Source organism: Hyperolius riggenbachi, chromosome 6 (assembly GCF_040937935.1).
Source record: "Hyperolius riggenbachi isolate aHypRig1 chromosome 6, aHypRig1.pri, whole genome shotgun sequence".
Lineage (NCBI taxonomy): Eukaryota > Metazoa > Chordata > Amphibia > Anura > Hyperoliidae > Hyperolius > Hyperolius riggenbachi.
Window position 1 is genome coordinate 15,318,881 of NC_090651.1, and position 20,975 is coordinate 15,339,855.

The following is a 20,975-nucleotide window of genomic DNA, read 5'->3' on the forward strand; positions in this document are numbered from 1 at the left end:
TCATCTCTGGTTCTCTTTAAATGCACGGAGGACGCCGTCCGCGCCCTCCGTGCAGTTCCGCCGGGTCCCCTTCCTGAGATCGCCCCCCGCGCCGACCCCGACCCCCCAGGCCGGGTCGGGCTCTCGTGCCGCTCTCAATATGGCCGCTTCCATTGGCCGCAGCTGCGCAGTCCGCCTGGCCGCGAGTGCGGCTGCGCAGCTCTACGGCCAACCCCTCCGATCCACGCTACAGTGCGTGGTTCGGGGGGTTGGCCGTAGAGCTGCGCAGCCGCACTCGCGGCCAGGCGGACTGTGCAGCCGCAGCCAATGGAAGCGGCCATATTGAGAGCGGCACGAGAGCCCGACCCGGCCTGGGGGGTCGGGGTCGGCGCGGGGGGCGATCTCAGGAAGGGGACCCGGCGGAACTGCACGGAGGGCGCGGACGGCGTCCTCCGTGCATTTAAACAGCTTACAGGTACTTTGCTTTTTTTTAGACATTTTGGCCTCGTAAGTCCTTTAAAGAAATAGCATAAAAAATAGCTTCTAAAAAAAACTTCTTGCTAACATCTTAACAGAACTCAATTGTAACGATTGTGGAATTCTCTCCGTGATCAGCGCACAGGGTGTGCGCTGACACTGCGGAAATCCTCCACAAGCGTATAATTTGAGGGAACCCAGCAAAAGGTGCAATGCACCTGTAGAGGGAAATTCCTGTCGGCAGGTGGAGCTGTGGAGTGCAGAGGAACAGCTCCTCTGCCCTGCCACAGACGCCAGACAGGAATTACACGAAGGGAAGAAACGCAGGGCAAGATAGCCCTGAAAGAGAGAGATCAAAGCGACAGAGGGTATGTGTGTCCACCAATCTAGTCGCCACCCTGCGACGATGAACACACAACCAGGAAGATAAGATGAGAAGGCAATCGCCAGAGATGGCGGTTGCTAACAGCGACACAAGACCGAATAAGCACAGATGAGGAATGTATGTCTGTCCACCAATCTAGCCGCCAACCTGCGACGGCGGACACACAACAGAGAAAACCAAGTGAGAACGCAATCACAAGAGAAGCGATTGCGAAAGAGAATGAGCACAGGGATAGAATGTATGTATGTGCCCCAATCTAGTCGCCAACCCGCGACGGTGCACACACAACAGCAGATATGAAGTAGGAACGCAATCGCGAAAGAGGCAAAGGCACAGCAAATCATACAATGAGAAGGTAAGGAAAATAACAAACGCTAATTAAACGCGAACACTGCACTCATTCGCAACAGCGAACGCGTTTTCTGCGCGGTCGCCGCGTGTTAAGCACAACAGAGACAAGCACGCCTAACTAACCACCGACAGACAAACATGGAACAGAGGACGCGAGCACTTGCTTAACGGTTACCTCACCGAGCCTCCAGCAAGCGTTCGTAGCAGACAAGACAGATACACGAAAACAGGAGTAAGTGAGAGACACGATCCACTGCTCTTTCCGCCAGAGCGAGTGCGATAAAAGTATAGAAACAGAGCGAGATGGATCCACTGCTCTTTCCGCCAGAGCAAGTGCGATCCAAGTACAGCAAGAGAGTTGCAGACCAGAAGGATCCACAGCACTAGCGCAAGGCGAGTGCGATCCAGGCAAGACAGATCAGAAGGATCCACAGCACTAGCGCTAGAGGCTAGTGCGATCCAGGAAGACAGAACAGAAGGGGCTACCAGTAACAACCGCTGTTCCGGTTAGCACCCAGACACACAGAACGATTTCCTGTCGACCACCGCTGGGACAGGACAATCGTAACAGACAAACAAACAGATATGCAATCCTAACTGCACTAGGGAACCTGCCTAGTGCAGTCCCAGGAATTACTCTAAGCTAATCTTTAAACAATGAGCAAGGCTGACACTCCAGGAGTGTTTCACAGGACAAACCCTTATGACCAGCGAAGGTCTGTGATATCACATGGTATTGATAGTACAAACCTCCAGAGGATGTGGCTAGGAAATTTGCATGACCAACGTATGCAAATTCCCCAGCAGCAGCAAGCTGCAAAACTGACAAACGGTCTCTCTTCCAGAGACCTGCAGAATGCAGACCTGAACAGTGGTCAAAAAGCTGCCTGCCTGCGCAGGCAGCTGAGCGGATCATTACATCAATGCTGAAAAATTAATAAAGTAAATCACCAGAATATTAAGCATATTACCCCTTCTCTGTCATCTCTTCAGCATCTAGAACCACTTGTGGGAAGGTAGCTTCTGCTTCGTGTGTCTTCTCAGGAGATTGCTGGGCTTCTGCAAACTATGAGCTTTCAGCTCCTACTTTTATAGGGATAGGAAGCAATATGGCTGCCTAATCTGGAATGTTCCTGAATCCCAGGTTCTGATTGGCTAAAGCTTCCATGCGTCAATACTTTATCATGTTTTGAATACCTAAATCATAATATTATTGTTTATAAACTCCTTAATTACCTTATCTTGTGAGAACTAACATCATTTGGAGTGTTTGACATTTAATTAATGAAGGTGATATCATAATTAATTGGGTACACACGTAGGTAGACATCTTAGCTACATCATGACCTCCCGATAAGAGAAATGTCATGAGACACTGGGTCTCCAGAATTAAAAACATCTCCCATATCTATGTTCCATGCTGTGTTTGCTTATTATGACATCTGTGTCTTAATATGCCTGAGGTATGCCCATTTCTTTCTGAAATGCTGTCGGCCATCTTGACCCACCAAAATACATAGGCCCGTAACCAAAAGTATTCAGACTTACAGTAAATTAATACTTATTTAAACACTATACTATCCTTAAAGAGTAATCAAATATTGTGTATACTGATCAGCTATCTAAATAATTTCATTCTATAATTTTTTATGAAGAAATCATTAATTTTATAAACTTATAAAAGATTACAAAAACACCAGATGGCAGTGTAATATTATGTATTAAGCTTATGATTACAAATGCTTTATCTATCTCACATTTTATAAAAGTCACAATGAACTACCATAACATGATGTTTGCTATCGTCACTAATTACAAAATAAGGTATTGTTCTCAAAACAAAGAAAGACATGGCAACCTTGCTCTGTCTGTTATCTAAGTCTCCGTAAAAGTAAAAACAATTTCCCTTAGCCTAGTTTCAAATATATTCTGAAGATTTTGCTATTTGCACTTGTTTAAGGAATAACTCTAGCTAGCATATAACTGACACTAATTCTTGAAAAACATACATATCAGGCTTATTTGAATCATCATAGTTAACTAAAAATAATATAGAAGACAGGGTTTCAGTGTGGTTATAACAGAAATCTGACAGCAGCTTCCATATCCCTCTCGCTACAGTTGTCCTTTAACCAAGGATCGAACTTCATCCCAATCAGTAGCTGATACCCCCTTTCCCATGAGAAATCTTTTCCTTTTCACAAACAGATCATCAGGGGGCGCTGTATGGCTGATATTGTGCTGAAACCCCTCCCACAGTGTGATGTCTTGACCATGGTCCTGACAGTTTGCTGCCTGTGCACGTAGTTGCATTGTGGGAAATAACAGCTTTTTTAACTGCCAAGCAAGCAGTATCTCTCTCTGTACATAGAACTCTCAGTAACGAACATTCCGCACAGATCACCAGACAGAACTAAAGATGTCACCACCAGTGACACATTTCACAATGTAAATCAGGGAGAGGAAAGATTTTACAAAAGGAATCGGCTACTGGTCACATGATCTCAAACAGGAATTGATTTTTTGGTTTCAGAGCATGAGGCCCAAAATCCTTCGGCATCGCCAGGATCTCGCTTGTAGTGTGTGGGACACTAGTCGATCAAATTTGGATCAACCACAATAAAGTTGATTGTTTAACCCCAGATCAGCCTCCACAAATTCTGGTTCCATTTAAACCTGAAATTACGTTTTTGGTTGTATTTTCTGATCATCACTATAGTTGACAGACTCAAAGCCAGGGTCAAGTTCATCACCCTTCCTGGTCCAATCAGAACAGAGGACTAGAGACAGACTCCACCTACAATCATTACTATTTTTTTGTTTTTGAGGCAAGGCTTCATTTTATCTCACCTGTCCTCTTGTGACACCCATTACAGGGAAAGAAGGCAAGTATTATTACTATATTGAATATTGATATAGCTCTGTACAGAATATATTGTCTTGTCACATAGCTGTTCCTCAGAGGGGCTCACAATCTAATCGCTACTATAGGCTTATGTCTATGTATGTATCGTGTAGTGTATGTATCGTAGTCTAGGGCCAATATAGGAGGAAGCCAATTAACTTCTCTGTATGTTTTTTGGATGTGGGAGGAAACCGGAGTTCCCAGAGAAAACCTACACACACAGGGGAGAAATAAAAATTCCTTGTAGATAGTGCCCTGGCTGGCATTTGAACCGGGGACCCAGCGCTGCAAGGTGACTATGCTATCCACGATGCCACCATGCTGTCCAAGTAGATTGTTCAGAAAAAAGTCAGCAAGGACACCCTAACCCTCGAACGAGCCAGGCAGAGCAGAGATGTAGCCAGAAATCATGGAGTCCCACAGCAAAACTTTGATTGCCCCCCCCTCAAAAAAAATGTATAAGTTACCACCTTTGTGCCCCAGGTAGCCCTTTAGTAGGTAGCTAGAGATACCCCCCAGTATTAGGAAGACCTCTCAATATAGTTAGCCAAAGTATAGGTAGTTAAAAGAACCCCCCAGCATCCCAGTATGGATAGCCAGTGGGATCAGCCATATTATGCCATGGAAAAAAAACACATATATAAGTAGATAAATACTTGATCAACTTACATAACACATGTATGGTACTGTCCACATTTTGATTTCAGTGAATGATATATAGTAAATGACAAGAATTCTGTTCCTGGTGGGGGCCATGTCTTTTGCCCACAGTTAAGGCTAACTCGTGATTTCATTTCTGCCCTTTACTTTTTTTCTTGTCTCCAATCGCTGAGTCGCCTCAGCCTTGCTTGTAAACACAAGTGAGTAGGGGATTAGGTTTCAGATAAGCAGCAGACAGGGAAATAAAGGGAAGAGGAGGAATAGATTATAGATAAAAAAGAACCCCCAGCATGCAATTCTTTGGCACGACTACTAAAGGGCCAGTGTTCCTTAAGTATTTGATAACTCCAAATCATAACAGCAGAAAAAGTTTTGAATGCAGGCTTAGCATCTTTATCACTTAATACACTCAGTTGCTGTTGCAATTTGATTTTTATGGTGACGATACCGCTTTAAGCTGGTAATTTGAGCGGAAATGGGCACAAATAGACCGCAAAGTTGATTGCAGCTACAGCGGCGCCCAGGAGTAATTTGGGTGCAGGCAATGAATGACATTTTTAGACAGATCAGCGGATGGGCAAATTTTGCGAGGAAGGTGTTGCTGATGTTGGTAGAGATTGCAGTGCAGGGGGTAGGTTAGTGTTAGGCAGTAACAGGATTGTAACTAGGTTAGCTTAGGCCCTAAGGGATGTCAAACCGGTCCTACGAGGGCCGAGATCCTCACACATTTTTGATACAGCTTAAATGTATTGATGGGTCTGAATCAGGAAAGCTGGGGTCCGTCAGGTAGAACACATTCCTCTCTTTCTCAGTCCATCCTAAACACTGGCATGGATCTGGCCCTCCAGGCCTGGAGTTCGACACCTGTTGCTTAGGGGGTAGTAAAATATCAGGTGATACAGTACTGTAGGGCCTGGGCTGACTATACTCGGGGCCAATCTGGCTACCTATACTGGTTTCACCGGAAGACACATCTGACTATATGAAGAGCCTCTCTTGCTACCTATACTGGGGACCTGTCTGACCCCGTACAGTTTCTAAATATTTGTGTCATTCCCATTGAATTTGAGATACAAGTTTTTATATCTCTGAAATCATTATCCACTCATATTCTCCTTTATAAAGATATGAAACATTAATCACTCTGGGGTCTGGAAGTGTTCATGTAATTAAATGGATTCTTAAAGGGAATCAGAGACAAAGCACCCTCATGTATTTTACCATATAGATCAGTGGGAACATTAGAGAAAACACCTACCATGCTTTCTGTTTCATTCTGCACTGCAAAGCTTGTTTCTTATTCAGCCCTGATAAAATCCCGACTGAGCATTCAGTCTGGCTTTGCTCAGGAATATTTATAGCTCAGTCTGTGTTGTCTCATGTCTTTTCAAGTCCAAGCCTGCCCCCTGCTGGCTCTGCTCAGGATTCATTATAGCTGAGTCATTATAGCAAAGCCAGACTGAATGTTCAGTCGGGGATTTTATCAGGTCTGTATAAGAAACAAGCTGTGCAGTGCAGAATAAAACAGAAAGCATGGTAGGTGTTTTCTCTAATGTTCCCACTGATCTATATGGTAAAATACATGAGGGTGTTTTGTCTCTGGTTCACTTTAAGTCTGAAAAAAAGCAGTTAGACTTACCTTGCCCCCTGCATTCATCCTGTGCCTGCACTGTCCTTCCATGACCCTCCTGTCAGCAGCGGCAACACCCTCAGAGCTGGCCAGTCGCAGGCCATGCATGGCCTCGAGCTGCACCCATCCTGGTCGCGCACCCTTGCTGGGAGTGTTCTGCGCATGCCCCATAAGCTGCCGTGCACAGGGGCGCGAGGAGGAGGTGCGTGGCCAGCCACTTTTGAGTGGGTCGCCGCTGTTGACTGGAGGGTTGTGGAAGGACGGCGTGAGCACAGGGTGACTCCAGGAGGCTGCAAGAAGCTCCAGGTAAGCTAAACTGCTTTCTTTTTTAGACTAAGCATTTCCTTTAAGAAGCCTAGAAATTTGGGCGTAGGGTAAAGCCAAAAAATGCCTCACCCTGCTCCTGCAAAGGTCCCGGCAGTGTTGATTACTATTTCCCCTCCAGGCCGCCTATTTCCCCTCCGATTACTATTTCCCCTCCAGGGAAATGCTGTTATCGTAATTTGGGCTCTGTCTCTGAAAACTGGCTTCTTGGTTTGGGCCCTAAATGACTCCATCTTTAGGGTTTGTGTGCCCCCTCTGCCCACCATGCTTTAAGTGTGCACCCTTCTCAGATACCTGTGCATGGGCAGCACGGTGGCGTAGTGGTTAGCTCTCTCGCCTTGCAGCGCTGGGTCCCCGGTTCGAATCCCAGCCAGGGCACTATCTGCAAAGAGTTTGTATGTTCTCTCATTATTGTCCTCATTATTATCTGTATCCAAACTGCTCCTGATCGATACCGTTGACGATAGGGAGCAGATTGGACATTTAGGAAATAATTGTCGAAGCCTGTCAGTCGGACGGGAAATTTTAATTATGTGTACCCTGCATGATATTCTACCCTATTATTATACTCTATTGTGCGTGGCTGAGGGAGACCTTTCAGGAATCCCCCCCCCCCTCCCTTGAAAATCCTGGGTTTGCCCCTGAACACAATAGGAGAATGATGGCTGAGTGAATTGTGAGCCCCTCCTACACTGCTCCCTGAGGCTGAAGCCTGTCTTGCCTTGCCTCGGCCCTGGGGGTTATCTATAGTGGATGGCAGGCATCGTGTGTGTGTTGGGGCTGCGTGTGGCTACCTACACAGGGTGGGGGTCTACGCTTGGCTAATACTGGGGGCCTTTGGCAATAGCTATATTGGAGCTACCTAATACTGGAAGGCACCTCTGGCTACTGAATTGCAATAGTGTGCCCCAATCTATGGGAGGCAGTTTATACACCCTTGCCCTGGGAGCTCTCTGGGCAGTGGCGTAGCTAAGAAGAAGCCCTGGGCCCCGATGTAAGTTTTACTTTGCCCCCCCCCCCCCCCCCCCAGCACTATATACACATAGCTCCCATCTGTCCCTCTTTTGGAGGGACGTCCATCTTTCCTCCTCATTTGTCCCTCTTTCAGGACTTTGTCCCTCTTTCTTTATAAATATATATATTTCTATACTAAAAACTGTGTTTAACTCTAGACTTTATTCCCATCCTTTAAATTGATATATTACTAATTTTAAAATGTTACTATGAAGGAAAATGAACCAGGATAGAGAGGACCTGTGTGGTTTGAATTATAAAACAACATATTTTTCTTATGAAATCTTTATGGTATGTGTGACTAGGGGTGTGGTGGGGTGCAGAGCAGGGACAAGGTCCTCCAGCATCCAAGGCTGAGACACCAAAGTGCACCCCCCCCCCCCACCAATCCTTCTTACCTCAGCTATCACACACCTTAATCTCTAGTTATCTGGCTTGTAGTCACTGCAATGTATCCCCTTTTCTTATTTCTCTGCTTCAAACACAATAGAGGAATGATGGCTGAGTTGTGCGCCCCCTCCTACACTGCGCCCTGAGGCTAGAGCCTCTCTCGCCTCTGCCTCGGCACGGCCCTGGTGGGGCGTGATCAGGGGTGTGACAGGGGCGTGGCTTAAGTGTCCCTTTTTGTCATCTCAAAAAGTTGGGAGGTATGTATACATAACAATTGATATGAATCACCAAAACCAATCAAGTACAACTACAGTGTCTGAGGTGCAAGAAGGCGATGGGGAGCAGTGTGTTAATAATTACTACCATTCAAACCATCTATAGAAGTGAATATTATCAGCACAGGACCAATGTGTAAGAAAGAGGGCCCCTCTGACCCAAGGGCCCCGATGCAGTCACAACCTCTGCACCCCTTATTGCTACGCCCCTGGCTCTGTGGGTTGGCTGGCCCCTGTGCTGTGGGTTGGCTGGCCCCTGTGCTGTGAGTAGTTGGCTGGCCCCTGTGCTGTGAGTAGTTGGCTGGCCCCTGTGCTGTGGGTTGGCTGGCCCGTGCTGTGAGTAGTTGGCTGGCCCCTGTGCTGTGATTAGTTGGCTGGCCCCTGTGCTGTGAGTAGTTGGCTGGCCCCTGTGCTGTGAGTAGTTGGCTGGCCCCTGTGCTGTGAGTAGTTGGCTGGCCCCTGTGCTGTGAGTAGTTGGCTGGCCCCTGTGCTGTGAGTACTTGGCTGGCCCCTGTGCTGTGAGTACTTGGCTGGCCCCTGTGCTGTGAGTAGTTGGCTGGCCCCTGTGCTGTGGGTTGGCTGGCCCCTGTGTTGTGAGTAGTTGGCTGGCCCCTGTGCTGTGGGTTGGCTGGCCCCTGTGCTGTGGGTTGGCTGGCCCCTGTGCCGTGAGTAGTTGGCTGGCCCCTGTGCTGTGAGTAGTTGGCTGGCCCCTGTGCTGTGAGTAGTTGGCTGGCCCCTGTGCTGTTGGTTTGCTGGCCCCTGTGCCGTGAGTAGTTTGCTGGCCCCTGTGCTGTTGGTTGGCTGGCCCCTGTGCTGTGATTAGTTGGCTGGCCCCTGTGCTGTGAGTAGTTGGCTGGCCCCTGTGCTTTGAGTAGTTGGCTGGCCCCTGTGCTGTGATTAGTTGGCTGGCCCCTGTGCTGTGAGTAGTTGGCTGGCCCCTGTGCTGTGAGTAGTTTGCTGGCCCCTGTGCTGTGAGTAGTTGGCTGGCCCCTGTGCTGTGAGTAGTTGGCTGGCCCCTGTGCTGTGAGTAGTTGGCTGCCCCCTGTGCTGTGAGTAGTTGGCTGCCCCCTGTGCTGTGAGTAGTTGGCTGCCCCCTGTGCTGTGAGTAGTTGGCTGGCCCCTGTGCTGTGAGTAGTTGGCTGGCCCCTGTGCTGTGAGTAGTTGGCTGGCCCCTGTGCTGTGAGTAGTTGGCTGGCCCCTGTGCTGTGAGTAGTTGGCTGCCCCCTGTGCTGTGAGTAGTTGGCTGCCCCCTGTGCTGTGAGTAGTTGGCTGGCCCCTGTGCTGTGAGTTGGCTGGCCCCTGTGCTGTGAGAAGTTGGCTGGCCCCTGTGACGTGGGTTGGGTGCCCCCTGCAGTCGGATCCCTCCTGTCTCCCCCCCCCCCCTCTGCCTCGGCCCAGCCCTGCCTCCACCTGCTCCTGTGCTGGTCCAGGCAGCCCGGCCCCGGCGTGTGATGATGACTCACACTCACAGCAGCCATAAACTGGTGCTGATGCTGCGTCTGCCGGGCCTGCACCACCCCAGCTTCACCACTAGAGGGCCGCCTGCCCTCCCTCCTGACGCGCATCCGCAGTCTGCGCCGCTGCGCGCGTCACACTCAGCCCTCGCCGCTCTGATTGGCTCTCCCACCTCCGGCGCGCCGTACCATTGGCTGGACGGGCTGTCAGTCAGGCGGCGAGGGCGGGGCGTTCCGTCGCTGGCTGGGCGGGGCTCCAGAGGCCTCAGTCAGAATCAGCGAGCGGAGGAGGCAGCATCGTCCCCGGCTCTCTGCCGCACCGGCCGGCCTCCCCTCCATGGCTGCAGCCACGGCCGCCCCCGGAACACGGTGAGTGCCGCCCGGAGCCTGAGGGACGGGGGAGGGGTGTGGCAGGGCCGCTGCGTGACGTCATCTGACGTCACTGCGGCCACAGCTGAGAGAGAGGGGTGGATGGACATGGACGTCATCCCTTCAGTGCTGTCTCCATGTTGTGTCTGTAGAGGGAGATCTGCCCTGCCCAGCATTATATTATTATTACTGGCCATAATATGTGATGAGAGCCTGGGGGGCTCATTATTATATTACTATAGATCTGACATCATCATCTCTGGGTATATTGTGCGGCATCGCATCTGCTTTCTGTCTCAGAAAAAAAAAAAAATAACAATAATAAAAAAATAATAATAATAATAAAAATAAATAAATAAAAAAATTATATATATATATTTTACCCTGTATGATTATTTTAATTTCCGTATATGAGGCTGGTAATGAGCTGATTACCACACCTCCAATCCAAATACATGATTTGTGCTCTGATATCCATGCAGGAAGCACAATTATGATAATAACAATGTCCCCATAGTATTTCATTTATTATCTATAGTCACTCTGACATTAAAGGCAATTATATCCATCTGTATTATATATTACAACTATATAAGCAGGGTAATGTGCATTCAGCTCGAAACATAATTGCTACACTTAAAGGACAACAGAAGAGAGAGGTATATGGAGGCTGCCATGTTTATTACCTTTTTAATCAATACCAGTTGCCTGCCTGGCAGCCCTGCTGATCCTCTACCTCTAATACTTAAATCCATAGACCCTGAACAAGCATGCAGCAGATCAGGTGTTTCTCTGACAAGATTAGCTGTATGTTTGTTTCTGGTGTACTTCAGACAATACTGCAGCCAAATAGATTAGCAGGCCTGCCAGGAAACTGGGATTGTTTAACAGGAAATAAACATGGCAGCCTCCTCGTATCCTCTCACTTCAGGTATCCCGAGGTGAGAGGGATATGGAGGCGGCCATATTTATTTCCTCTTAAAAAAATGTACTTGCGTGGCTATTTGGCTGCAGTCATGTCTGAGTCACACCAGAAACAAGCATGCAGCTAATCTTGTCAGATCTGACAATAATGTCAGAAACACCTGATCTGCTGCATGCTTGTTCAGGGTTTGTGGATAAAAGTATTAGAGGCAGAGGATCAGCAGGGCTGCCAGGTAACTGGCATTGCTTATAAGGAAATAAATATGGCAGCAGCCATATCCCTCTCGTTTTAGTTGTTCTTTAAGCTTTGTACACGTCAGATTAAACTAGCTCAAAATGAACAACAGATTGATTAATTATCGTTCATTCAAATGGCTGTGAATGACTGAATAAGACAAAGATAAGCGCTGGTTTTTGGTCACTTTGGACGATCAGCCCTGGTGGATCCTTTCGTCCGACAAAAAGAAAGAAGTGCTGTTTCCGTCAGCGTGCACAAATGATCTGACAATCCCTCGCTAAGGGCCCTTTTCCACTATGAACTGCTTTTGCGATCGCAATCGCGTTTCAATTTCCACCATGCGATTGCGGTTGAGCTACTATACTCATTATAGTACAGCTCATTCGCATACAAAACGCAGCAGGACGACGATTGCGCTTTGACCAAAATCGCATCGCAATTGGATCACACTAATGGAAATTGCTGCTGCAGTTTCCATTAGTTGAATGTACCTTGCGATTTGTGATTGGAATAAAATCACGGGGTAGTGGGAAAAGACCCTAAGGGCCCTTTTCCACTATACCGATTGCGATTGCTGAATCGCAAACCGCTAGTGATTTTCGAATCGCTTCAGTTTGCTTTTTAACATAGGACCACGATTCGTTTTTTACTTGATCACGGCGCGGAGCGATTATTGCCGCGATTTTGCTATGCAGTGCATAGCATAGCAACATCGCGATCGCAAACATCGGGGATAAAAGGACTTTTGCTGAATCGCAGTCGCTAGCGTTTAGCGCGAACGCTAGCGATTGCAAGTGGAAAAGGGCTATGCGTCGCTTCTCAACTCTCCTTCCATCGTTGTTTGGAACAACTGCCGCTAGTCTACATTAGGGGATCCAGCAGGAAACCTCCTAGGGAAATTCCACTGATGTGATTGGGTGGACACCACGCACTGGTTCTGATAGGTTGCAGTAAGCTACGCCCACACTATTCGGCCAATCCCAGCGCTTTGTCCTGTGGAGGGTGCTGCGATTGGGGAACTGTTCCCTATGAGATTTCCTGCTGGGTCCCCTAAACTAGACTAGCGTCAAACAACTTCCATCTTACAGATGTGTGAACTTTTAGAATATCTTTATACCCATAGGTACACGATTCGATTACGATTCTATTTACGATTCTATTAAATCCAACATGTCCGATCGGGATTCGATCCGATTCAATTCGATTTGCTATTGTTTTGCAATGGCAAATCGAATTGAATCAAATCTTGATCGGACATGTTGGATTTAATCGGATTGTAAATAGAATCGTAATTGAATCGTATAAAGAATCGTATCGTGTAGATTGGGCTTAACAGCAAATCAATATCTACTATATCCATCATCTCGTACCGGACGGAAGCTATTGATTGGTGGCTGTTTGGGAGAGGTGGCAGATTGATTCGATAGATTTTTAATAGATTTCCCGCTGAAAAGCTATGTGCAGTGTGTGGAAGCATTCGATCAGATAGATCCCGGTCTGATCAGATTATGATCTGAAAGGGATCTATAATTTGGCCACCTTGAGGCCGGTTTCACCCTGAATATTATCAGTAGCGGTGCGATGGGGGCCGCATCGCCTAAAACATGTCTTGGGGGAATTAATACGCGGGAATCCCTGTCTGGCAGCAGGCCAAGCAGGAAGTAACGCCTACTTCCTGTTGGCAAATCAATGATGTGCACGGAAGCGTATTCCTAAAATACGCTTCCTTGCATGTGCAACACTTAAAACTTGCGGTCAGTTTAAAAACAAGTGCATCGCCATACACTTACCTGACTTCTGGTCGCCGCACGGTAACATAGGTATGCGCTCGCCTTAGGGTACCTCCAGCCGGATCAGTGCTTTTTAGCGCTGCTAGATTTGGGCGCAGCCGGCGCCTCCATAGACTACAATAGGAATCATTCCTATTGCAGCGCTCAGTGAGCAACGTCGGCTCCTTCAGAAGACGGAGCCGAGGTTGCTTAAAAACATAATAATTCGGCCTCCAGCAATCGCTGGAAGCCGAATTATTTCATTCCCCCACTATCCATGGCGGCCTGGAGGGGGAAGAGTAATTAAATCGGCCCGGACTTGTGCAGAAGCAGGATCAGCTATATACCGGCTGTATCCTGCGCCCAAGTCTACCGGCGCCGATTTCATATGTACTCACCTCCAGCACAGCGAACCACAGGCAATGTGAACTACCCCATAGCCCTACATTGCCCTATCGGTAGGCTACGTTAAAATGCCACACTGCACGGCGCAAGTGTGAAAGCGCCTTGAGTGTTGTATGGCCAGCTTTATATTATGTCTTTATATTGGCGTCCTGTATTCCCCAGTAGCTGCTGGCGGCCCAGTACAACACTCAGCTACTGACATGCACTCGGGAAATGTCATACTTCACCGTCAGTCATTTTCCATGGATACAGAAGTATTTTTCACTGTCATGTTTATGGAATGATAATGCTGCAGAGAAGCACTTTGTTCTGACACTGTGATACTGTGGTTGCACCTTGTTCCCCTCTGGGTGGGCCCTTCTGTAGTGCGTTATCCTGAACGTCAGAATCAGACAGAGACACAATGTGCGACTTGCCTATGCTTGTGTGTTTTTATTTAATTGGGGTATTGCATGGAGTGTACCAGTAGCAGGCCGGGGATTGTGTGCTGGAGGGAGTGTGGCAGTAGCAGGCCGGGAATTGTGTGTTGGAGGGAGTGTGGCAGTAGCAGGCCGGGGATGGAGTGTGGCAGTAGCAGGCTGGGTGGGGATTGTGTGTTGGAGGGAGTGTGGCAGTAGCAGGCCGGGGTTTGTGTGCTGGAGGGAGTGTGGCAGTAGCAGGCCGGGGATTGTGTGTTGGAGGGAGTGTGGCAGTAGCAGGCCGGGGATTGTGTGTTGGAGGGAGTGTGGCAGTAGCAGGCCGGGGAGTGTGTGTTGGATGGAGTGTGGCAGTAGCAGGCCGGGGATTGTGTGTTGGAGGGAGTGTGGCAGTAGCAGGCTGGGTGGGGATTGTGTGTTGGAGGGAGTGTGGCAGTAGCAGGCCGGGGTTTGTGTGCTGGAGGGAGTGTGGCAGTAGCAGGCCGGGGATTGTGTGTTGGGGGGAGTGTGGCAGTAGCAGGCCGGGGAGTGTGTGTTGGATGGAGTGTGGCAGTAGCAGGCTGGGTGGGGATTGTGTGTTGGAGGGAGTGTGGCAGTAGCAGGCCGGGGTTTGTGTGCTGGAGGGAGTGTGGCAGTAGCAGGCCGGGGATTGTGTGTTGGAGGGAGTGTGGCAGTAGCAGGCCGGGGATTGTGTGTTGGAGGGAGTGTGGCAGTAGCAGGCCGGGGAGTGTGTGTTGGATGGAGTGTGGCAGTAGCAGGCCGGGGATTGTGTGTTGGAGGGAGTGTGGCAGTAGCAGGCCGGGGATTGTGTGTTGGAGGGAGCGTGGCAGTAGCAGGCCGGGGATTGTGTGTTGGATGGAGTGTGGCAGTAGCAGGCCGGGGATTGTGTGTTGGGGGGAGTGTGGCAGTAGCAGGCCGGGGAGTGTGTGTTGGAGGGAGTGTGGCAGTAGCAGGCCGGGGATTGTGTGTTGGATGGAGTGTGGCAGTAGCAGGCCGGGGATTGTGTGTTGGAGGGAGTGTGGCAGTAGCAGGCCGGGGATTGTGTGTTGGAGGGAGTGTGGCAGTAGCAGGCCGGGGATTGTGTGTTGGAGGGAGTGTGGCAGTAGCAGGCCGGGGATTGTGTCTTGGATGGAGTGTGGCAGTAGCAGGCCCGGGGACTGTGTGTTGGAGGGAGTGTGGCAGTAGCAGGTCGGGGATTGTGTTGGATGGAGTGTGGCAGTAGCAGGCCGGGGAGTGTGTGTGGGATGGAGTGTGGCAGTAGCAGGCCGGGGATTGTGTGTTGGAGGGAGTGTGGCAGTAGCAGGCCGGGGAGAGTGTATTGGATGGAGTGTGGCAGTAGCAGGCCGGGGATTGTGTGTTGGAGGGAGTGTGGCAGTAGCAGGCCGGGGATTGTGTCTTGGATGGAGTGTGGCAGTAGCAGGCCGGGGAGTGTGTGTGGGATGGAGTGTGGCAGTAGCAGGCCGGGGAGAGTGTATTGGATGGAGTGTGGCAGTAGCAGGCCGGGGATTGTGTGTTGGAGGGAGTGTGGCAGTAGCAGGCCGGGGATTGTGTGTTGGAGGGAGTGTGGCAGTAGCAGGCCGGGGATTGTGTCTTGGATGGAGTGTGGCAGTAGCAGGCCGGGAATTGTGTGTTGGAGGGAGTGTGGCAGTAGCAGGTCGGGGATTGTGTTGGATGGAGTGTGGCAGTAGCAGGCCGGGGAGTGTGTGTGGGATGGAGTGTGGCAGTAGCAGGCCGGGGAGAGTGTATTGGATGGAGTGTGGCAGTAGCAGGCCGGGGATTGTGTGTTGGAGGGAGTGTGGCAGTAGCAGGCCGGGGATTGTGTGTTGGTGGGAGTGTGGCAGTAGCAGGCCGGGGAGTGTGTGTTGGATGGAGTGTGGCAGTAGCAGGCCGGGGATTGTGTGTTGGAGGGAGTGTGGCAGTAGCAGGCCGGGGATTGTGTGTTGGTGGGAGTGTGGCAGTAGCAGGCCGGGGAGTGTGTGTTGGAGGGAGTGTGGTAGTAGCAGGCCGGGGATTGTGTGTTGGAGGGAGTGTGGCAGTAGCAGGCCGGGGATTGTGTGTTGGGGGGAGTGTGGCAGTAGCAGGCCGGGGAGTGTGTGTTGGAGGGAGTGTGGCAGTAGCAGGCTGGGAATTGTGTGTTGGATGGAGTGTGGCAGTAGCAGGCCGGGGATTGTGTGTTGGATGGAGTGTGGCAGTAGCAGGCTGGGGATTGTGTGTTGGAGGGAGTGTGGCAGTAGCAGCCGGGGATTGTGTGTTGGAGGGAGTGTGGCAGTAGCAGGCCGGGGAGTGTGTGTTGGAGGGAGTGTGGCAGTAGCAGGCCGGGGAGTGTGTGTTGGATGGAGTGTGGCAGTAGCAGGCCGGGGAGTGTGTGTTGGATGGAGTGTGGCAGTAGCAGGCCGGGGATTGTGTGTTGGGGGAGTGTGGCAGTAGCAGGCCGGGGATTGTGTGTTGGATGGAGTGTGGCAGTAGCAGGCCGGGGATTGTGTGTTGGAGGGAGTGTGGCAGTAGCAGGCCGGGGATTGTGTGTTGGAGGGAGTGTGGCAGTAGCAGGCTGGGGATTGTGTGTTGGAGGGAGTGTGGCAGTAGCAGGCTGGGGATTGTGTGTTGGAGGGAGTGTGGCAGTAGCAGGCCGGGGATTGTGTGTTGGATGGAGTGTGGCAGTAGCAGGCCGGGGAGTGTGTGTTGGAGGGAGTGTGGCAGTAGCAGGCCGGGGATTGTGTGTTGGAGGGAGTGTGGCAGTAGCAGGCCAGGGATTGTGTGTTGGATGGAGTGTGGCAGTAGCAGGCCGGGGATTGTGTGTTGGAGGGAGTGTGGCAGTAGCAGGCCGGGGATTGTGTGTTGGAGGGAGCGTGGCAGTAGCAGGCTGGGGATTGTGTGTTGGAGGGAGTGTGGCAGTAGCAGGCCGGGGATTGTGTCTTGGATGGAGTGTGGCAGTAGCAGGCCGGGAATTGTGTGTTGGAGGGAGTGTGGCAGTAGCAGGTCGGGGATTGTGTTGGATGGAGTGTGGCAGTAGCAGGCCGGGGAGTGTGTGTGGGATGGAGTGTGGCAGTAGCAGGCCGGGGAGAGTGTATTGGATGGAGTGTGGCAGTAGCAGGCCGGGGATTGTGTGTTGGAGGGAGTGTGGCAGTAGCAGGCCGGGGATTGTGTCTTGGATGGAGTGTGGCAGTAGCAGGCCGGGGAGTGTGTGTGGGATGGAGTGTGGCAGTAGCAGGCCGGGGAGAGTGTATTGGATGGAGTGTGGCAGTAGCAGGCCGGGGATTGTGTGTTGGAGGGAGTGTGGCAGTAGCAGGCCTGGGATTGTGTGTTGGAGGGAGTGTGGCAGTAGCAGGCCGGGGATTGTGTCTTGGATGGAGTGTGGCAGTAGCAGGCCGGGAATTGTGTGTTGGAGGGAGTGTGGCAGTAGCAGGCCGGGGAGTGTGTGTTGGAGGGAGTGTGGCAGTAGCAGGCTGGGAATTGTGTGTTGGATGGAGTGTGGCAGTAGCAGGCCGGGGATTGTGTGTTGGATGGAGTGTGGCAGTAGCAGGCTGGGGATTGTGTGTTGGAGGGAGTGTGGCAGTAGCAGCCGGGGATTGTGTGTTGGAGGGAGTGTGGCAGTAGCAGGCCGGGGAGTGTGTGTTGGAGGGAGTGTGGCAGTAGCAGGCCGGGGAGTGTGTGTTGGATGGAGTGTGGCAGTAGCAGGCCGGGGAGTGTGTGTTGGATGGAGTGTGGCAGTAGCAGGCCGGGGAGTGTGTGTTGGAGGGAGTGTGGCAGTAGCAGGCCGGGGAGTGTGTGTTGGAGGGAGTGTGGCAGTAGCAGGCCGGGGATTGTGTGTGTTGGAGGGAGTGTGGCAGTAGCAGGCCGGGGAGTGTGTGTTGGAGGGAGTGTGGCAGTAGCAGGCCGGGGAGTGTGTGTTGGACGGAGTGTGGCAGTAGCAGGCCGGGGATTGTGTGTTGGAGGGAGTGTGGCAGTAGCAGGCCGGGGATTGTGTGTTGGAGGGAGTGTGGCAGTAGCAGGCCGGGGAGTGTGTGTTGGATGGAGTGTGGCAGTAGCAGGCCGGGGAGTGTGTGTTGGATGGAGTGTGGCAGTAGCAGGCCGGGGATTGTGTGTTGGAGGGAGTGTGGCAGTAGCAGGCCGGGGAGTGTGTGTTGGAGGGAGTGTGGTAGTAGCAGGCCAGGGATTGTGTGTTGGAGGGAGTGTGGCAGTAGCAGGCCGGGGATTGTGTGTTGGAGGGAGTGTGGCAGTAGCAGGCCGGGGATTGTGTGTTGGAGGGAGTGTGGCAGTAGCAGGCCGGGGATTGTGTGTTGGATGGAGTGTGGCAGTAGCAGGCCGGGGATTGTGTGTTGGATGGAGTGTGGCAGTAGCAGGCCGGGGATTGTGTGTTGGATGGAGTGTGGCAGTAGCAGGCCGGGGATTGTGTGTTGGAGGGAGTGTGGCAGTAGCAGGCCGGAGATTGTGTGTTGGATGGAGTGTGGCAGTAGCAGGCTGGGGATTGTGTGATGGAGGGAGTGTGGCAGTAGCAGGCCGGGGATTGTGTGTTGGCGGGAGTGTGGCAGTAGCAGGCCGGGGAGTGTGGCAGCAGCAGGCCGGGGATTGTGTGTTGGAGGAAGTGTGGCAGTAGCAGGCCGGGGATTGCGTGTTGGAGGAAGTGTGGCAGTAGCAGGCTAGGGATGGAGTGTGGCAGTAGCAGGCCGGGGATTGTGTGTTGGAGGGAGCGTGGCAGTAGCAGGCCGGGGATTGTGTGTTGGAGGAAGTGTGGCAGTAGCAGGCCGGGGATTGTGTGTTGGAGGGAGTGTGGCAGTAGCAGGCTGGGGAGTGTGTGTTGGAGGGAGTGTGGCAGTAGCAGGGCGGGGATTGTGTGTTGGAGGGAGTGTGGCAGTAGCAGGCCGGGGATTGTGTGTTGGATGGAGTGTGGCAGTAGCAGGCCCTGGATTGTGTGTTGGAGGGAGTGTGGCAGTAGCAGGCCAGGGATTGTGTGTTGGATGGAGTGTGGCAGTAGCAGGCTGGGGATTGTGTGTTGGAGGGAGTGTGGCAGTAGCAGGCTGGGGATTGTGTGTTGGGGGAGTGTGGCAGTAGCAGGCTGGGTATTGTGTGTTGGAGGGAGTGTGGCAGTAGCAGGCTGGGGATTGTGTGTTGGATGGAGTGTGGCTGTAGCAGGCGCAGTGTTCTCCCCAGAATTTGTTTCCAGCCGGGTGGCATGAAATAGTAGCCGGGTGGGGCGAGATGAAAATGCAGGGCAACTCTGCTTACAGCATAGGAGGAGGTGAGGAACTGCGCCGATGACAGCTGGGTGGTCACCAAATCTAGCCGGGTGGAGCACCCGGCTAAAAGAGCCGGGGGAGAACACTGAGGCTCGGGATTGTGTGTTGGGGGAGTGTGGCAGTAACAGGCTAGGGATTGTGTGTTGGATGGAGTGTGGCAGTAGCAGGCCGGGGAGTGTGTGTTGGAGGGAGTGTGGCAGTAGCAGGCCGGGGATTGTGTGTTGGATGGAGTGTGGCAGTAGCAGGCCGGGGATTGTGTGTTGGGGGGAGTGTGGCAGTAGCAGGCCGGGGATTGTGTGTTGGAGGGAGTGTGGCAGTAGCAGGCTGGGGATTGTGTGTTGGAGGGAGTGTGGCAGTAGCAGGCTGGGAATTGTGTGTTGGAGGGAGTGTGGCAGTAGCAGGCCGGGTACTGTGTGTTGGAGGGAGTGTGGCAGTAGCAGGCCGGGGATTGTGTGTTGGATGGAGTGTGGCAGTAGCAGGCCGGGGATTGTGTGTTGGATGGAGTGTGGCAGTAGCAGGCCGGGGATTGTGTGTTGGATGGAGTGTGGCAGTAGCAGGCCGGGGATTGTGTGTTGGAGGGAGTGTGGCAGTAGCAGGCCGGGGATTGTGTGTTGGAGGGAGTGTGGCAGTAGCAGGCCGGGGATTGTGTGTTGGAGGGAGTGTGGCAGTAGCAGGCCGGGGATTGTGTGTTGGAGGGAGTGTGGCAGTAGCAGGCCGGGGATTGTGTGTTGGAGGGAGTGTGGCAGTAGCAGGCCGGGGATTGTGTGTTGGAGGGAGTGTGGCAGTAGCAGGCTGGGGATTGTGTGTTGGAGGGAGTGTGGCAGCAGGGCTGTGGAGTCGGAGTCGTGGAGTCGGGCAATTTTGGGTGCCTGGAGTCGGAGTCGGGAAAAAATGCACCGACTCCGACTCCTAATGAATTTGTAACTGTAATTAAAATAGAAAATATGATAAAATGTTCTATTTCTCAGATAATAGTCATTAAAAATAATGTATATATACAGTATATATACAGTAATAGCTGTGCTTAGTCCACAAAAATGAAATAAACCAATCAAAATTAGTTACTTGTGCTGCTTCAATAAAGCAGTCCCCGTATTTTTAAGGTCAGATATACATATCTGATTGTGACTGTATATATGATGTGTACACAGGAATCTCTTATATATACTAAATAACATCTATGCTGTAAGAATAAAGCCTGATGTGTAGCTGTGTCACTAATAGAGATGGTCAACGAGATGGAAATAATTCTGCATTGATGCTGATTTATGCAAATGTATGCACTCCCTTTGCTGATGAAATCAAATAATTTGATATGTTGTTAAAATTTGGTTTGGTGACTACAAATTAAAGGGTACCTGAGACGGATGAAAAGTAAAGTTTTATACATACCTGGGGCTTCCTCCAGCCCCCTTCAGGCTAATCAGTCCCTCGCTGTCCTTCACCACCCGGATCTTCTGCTATGAGTCCTGGTAATTCAGCCAGTCAGCGCTGTCCGGCCGCATGCCGCTCCCACAGCCAGGAACATTCTGCACCTGCGCAATAGTGCTGCACAGGTGTAGTATGCTCCTGGCGGCGGAGTGTGTGCATGCGCACTACGCCCGACTGGCTTAAGTACCTGGACTCATAGCAGAAGATCCAGGTGGTGGAGGAGGACTACGAGGGACTGATTATCCTGAAGGCGGCTGGAGGAAGCCCCAGGTATGTATAAAACTTTAATTTCATCTGTCTCAGGTTTACTTTGTTACACAGTAGTACTATACTCTACATATGCAC

At 51.3% G+C, this 20,975-nt stretch overlaps 1 protein-coding gene across 1 annotated transcript in view; it reads left to right on the plus strand.

Annotated features, from left to right (window-relative positions):
- Positions 1 to 10,099: 10,099 nt before the first annotated feature.
- Positions 10,100 to 20,975, plus strand: part of KIF1B (kinesin family member 1B) — a 271,664-nt gene continuing 260,788 nt past the window's right edge. The window contains 1 exon segment of the mRNA XM_068238866.1: positions 10,100 to 10,213. The gene's annotated coding sequence lies outside the window, so the exon portion shown is untranslated.